The sequence below is a fragment of the Miscanthus floridulus genome, chromosome 6 (genome assembly GCF_019320115.1).
Source record: "Miscanthus floridulus cultivar M001 chromosome 6, ASM1932011v1, whole genome shotgun sequence".
NCBI lineage: Eukaryota > Viridiplantae > Streptophyta > Magnoliopsida > Poales > Poaceae > Miscanthus > Miscanthus floridulus.
This window is the reverse complement of record NC_089585.1, coordinates 35,331,847-35,336,577: the sequence shown is the minus strand read 5'-3', so window position 1 is coordinate 35,336,577 and position 4,731 is coordinate 35,331,847.

Sequence of the window (4,731 nt, the reverse complement as noted above, 5' to 3'; positions counted from 1 at the left end):
TATAGTAGAAGCTCTGGTTAAAATTTGAGAGTCATTGCATGTGTAGTTTTTAAGTTATAGATTTTCCTTTTATCTTTGGTAGATACTTGTGTGAATTTTTGTAAATTATCTATGAATCCTATGGCCATGAAACTTGGTAGGTAGTATCTTGGTACCTTATAGATGCTAGGAAAAATATGAAATCTGTTGCTTGACACTTTTCACTAAGGTTTCCTAATTATGCCATTTTAAGCCATTCTGTCTTACCATTTTTGTGTAGGCTGTTGTACTTACTAAAATGGTGTGAAATTTTTATGGTAGTCTACTTGGACCATGTAGGGTCTACTGTAATTTTTGTAGATTTAATGGTGTAGCTTTCATATATGTTTACTATTTCCCCTAATTAATTAAATAAATTAAGAAATGCATTAAAAGAAATGTTTTGGTGATGAACCCCCTACTTTCTGGTGTTCTTGTGATATGTGTGATATATCAGTAAAGTTAGTTTTGTCCAATTAAGTGTTTATATCATAAGTTAGTAATTAATTGTTTGCATTATGTCCCTCTGGACAGATCTGGGGATTTTGAAAAGTTCCCCATGATATTTTGGTTTTCTGTGAATGAGTTGAATACAAGAGTTGCAGGTAATCTATGTATCTAGCTCCTGTCAAAATTTGAGGGTATTTGGCCCAGTAGTTTAGAAACTACAGCTGTTTAAAGTTAGGATGCAGTTTTTGCTGATTCTCTGCCTTGTGAGGATAGACTTCTGTTGATTGATGAATTCGACCTGGTAAAGGTTTGAATCATGCTTTGAGGTCTGAAAATGTTTTGTAGACAATTTTATAAGCTTTCCAGATTGTCTTGTTGCATATCAATTGGATTTATAAATCTCCAGTTATAACTAGTTTACTGTACCGCTACATAGTATTCATTTTGCTGAAATACAATTGCTTGAGTGTATGTGGTTGCAATGTTCTCGTTGATTATTTAGGGGTTAGCCTAACTTGAGAATATGCTTAGGTGCAGGTGCTAGGTCATTAACGGAAGATGAGCAATTATACCTTAGGTTGTATAAACGTGGTAAGTGAAAGTGATTTGAATAGGGCTTAAGTTAGAATGTGCAAACTACAGCGAACATGTGCATTCCCCGAGCATCCCCGACATTCGTACATGTGCATCCATGATATTTATCTTGCGCATTCATGCAATAGGTGTGCCGGAGGGAGTGACGTTGCTGGAGTTCGAGGGAGCCAACCAGGAGGAGGAACCCGAGGTGCAGGTAGCCGACGAAGCAGTCGCCGCGGAGGAATTGCCCGAGTGCCCTGACCACCAGCCTTCCTCGTTCCTTAAAGGCAAGCCCCGGAGCATATTAAGCCTCCTATGTTTTCACAAATACATTGAGTATCTTTTATTGTTAATGATGCATTAAGTATAGGAATTGGTTGGAACCAATTGCTGCATTTTATATCCTTCCTTGTCCAGATATCGCACTGGAATCCTATTTAAGTCCAGGACGGGTTAAATGCTTAGCCATGCTTAGTGCGGTAGAAGTCAGGTGATTTCCTGTCACCTGTGAGCTTTAGGATGAGGTGGATCACGGTTGGCTATATTTGCTATCGTGGAAAAGAACCATGTGAATAATGAATTAAAGACCGGGCGGGGTCTTGTGTAGGTTTGAACATAGTGACTCCGTCTGAGTCGTTTAAGGACCGATACGCTGTACGTCCTCATGTCATGTTGAACGCAGCCTAACACTTAGCTGGCCGGATAAGTCGTTCCGACCGCGAAGCCTAGTAGCTCGATTCAGGCCGGGAACGCGAGCAGTGGCGGCACTCTGGAGGTAGTAAGGATGTGCGGAGAGCCATTGGCATAAGTCCAAGGCGGGTTAGAGTCCCGAACAACCTTGGCAGAGTGGTTCTCTGAGAATGCCGATCTGTTCGGACCCGCGACTCCTGAATTGTACCAAAGGTGACTTGTTGCGACCCTGACGGGGGAAGCAGGGTTTGTGTTTAGGAATACCCCTCCAGCTGGATAGGAATCGATTCGAATCGCCGTCTCTCCCGGATAGTGAGAACATGACTGAGCAGCGGCAACGTAGATTCAATTAATTTAACAATATGGTTAAATGGATGATGATAAGGTTGCCACAATGAATACCTGATATGGTTATTAATGTTTGCACCCTAATAAAATGATTGCTTAGTACAGGTGCTAATATAGATGACAGGTTAATGGCTAAAAAGGTTACTGCTAGTTCAGGTTAAGAGTTGATCATTATTACTTATGCTTTTCTGCAAAGAGAAAATGTCAGCCAGCTCCACTACATTAAGCTATGCATAATCCTTGGTGTCATTTGTTTGGTTTCCGACGGGTAAGTCTAGCTGAGTACATCCCCGTACTCAGGGTTTATTCCCTATTGTTGCAGATGACCTCCTATATCAGGGATTCTGCAAGTACTGTCTCCACCCGGCGGGTGATGAGGACTAGATCATGGGCATGATCTCCTCTCTCTTATCTGAATGCTTTTGCGGTCTGTGATCAACCAACCAGTATGTGTATTTGAACTCGGTGTGTGAGTTAAACTATTTGCTTCCGCATGTTTTACAAGACTTGTTTTGTAATAACAATGACTCTGTGATGATGTAATCTATTTGCGAACATCTGTGAAATGTTGTAACGTACGATATGTTATGTTGGATTACTGTGATCTTGGTTGTATGCAAGTTGGTTTGAAATCCTTCGAGATTTCGGTTGACTACCGGGTTTATATGGGCTCAAGTTCGAGAATTTGATCGTTCCGGCGATTGTTTTTGTACTTGTGCTCTTATAAATTGGTCGGTTCTGTGACAGCTGGCATCAGAGCTAGATTCAACATTAAACATGTCTTACGGCTATTTAAAACAAAAGCTTTTGTTGTAAAAATGGTTTTCAAACTTATAAGTATATATAAGTGTTCAAAAATCAAAATTTTTATGGTATACTGGTGATCACATCCCTTATAGCCCACTTAAGGACTTCTAGGTGGCTTATATATAATTACTGACTTGGGGGAATTGATTGTTTCTATTTCGTCGTCCATGCGGCGTGATATTGCATGGATGCCATTCGTTTGAATGGTAATGTATGGATCAATTGCCTCTACGCTAAGGTAAGTGTGAGTTGCGAGAGCATGACCGTCCAACCGTCGGTCTAGGGGAGAGCTAGTTGTGGTTACTGGAGTAATTACATGTTGCATACATGTATATATGAAAGTACTTAATTGTGGGCACATTTCTCGGGTAGTTTGGATACCAAAGTATATATATCGGGGGATGTATATATGGAGAGTATCTTAGTACTACTTGTGTAATTAGCATTATATCTTGTTGGGTTGGGCTGCAATGAAGTTTTTCTGCAGGTACGCTAACAACGCACCATGTAGATCGGCTAGTTACCGCTAATTGAGAGAACGTATGTATGCCACCGTATATTCCGCTAAAGCTTAAATTTCTTAGGTTTGTGAGGACGTACGGAACGAGCATGCATCATATTCACTCATGACATTCATATTGCATTGCTCCCTCCCTTATGATTGCTTATCCCAAGTATAAAGTGAAATCTCTCGGCAAGAAGTTAGAAGGAGAGGAATACCCAGAAGAAGTCCAAGGTGTCTCCAATGTGGACAGTAATCACTTCGACGAGTAGTTGTTAGCAAGTCTCACGAGTTAAGCTTTTGCAGTCATACTTGTGAAGTACCTCAATTCGCGCCCTTCGGGATACGTATCGTAATGGAAGTTTAAAACTTGTCATGTTGGAATGCACTGCGTATGGCGCTAGTAATCTACTTGATGATGTGGTGATTGGGGAATGAATTATTGCCTCTGTTTATTGTATGAAGCTTTCATTCTCATCAGTAAATTCAGTTTGGCGCGATTATATTGATTCTTCTCCAATGTGCTGACATCATCAATAATTACTGGTTGCGCATTGTGCAGATGCCTCGTACTCGTTCCACCGGTGCGAGTGATGATGATGATCTTCCGCCACCACCACCCACACCCACGGAACTAATAGCAATGCTTGCGGAAGGACAGCGCACTATGGCTGAGGCCCTCCGTACGATTGCGAATCGTGATGGCCGTGGTCCACGCCAAGGACCGGATCCAAATCAATACAGTGATTTCAAGGATTTCCTTGACACGAAACCCCCAATCTTCAAGGAGGCTGAGGAGCCTCTACAAGCTGATGAGTGGTTGAACACTCTCGAGCAGAAGTTCCGTCTGCTTCGCTTGACTGAGGTGCTAAAAACTGAGTACGCATCGCACCAACTTCATGGGCCTGCTGGCATTTGGTGGAGTCATCATCGGTCCACTATGCCTGCTAATGCCCAAATCACATGGGATCAGTTCAAGTCTGCTTTCAGGGGAAATTACATTCCTCCTGGTCTTATGGCGATCAAACATACAGAGTTCATGAAGCTGACTCAGGGAAACAAGAGCCTGAACGAATACCTGCAAGCTTTCAACAACCTTGCTAGGTATGCTACCGAGTTTGTGGACACAGATGCCAAGAAGATTGCAAGCTTCAAGCGGGGACTTAGCCCCAAACTGATGAAGACCATGGGAAATTGCAAGTGCGCTCATTTTAATGAGTTTGTGAGCGATGCTTTATCGCAAGAGAACAACAATGCTGTGTATGCTGCTTCAAAAAGTCGTAAGAGGGCCTATGAGGCGGGTGCCTCACAATCTAAGGCTCCCGTCGCACAGAGGGCTC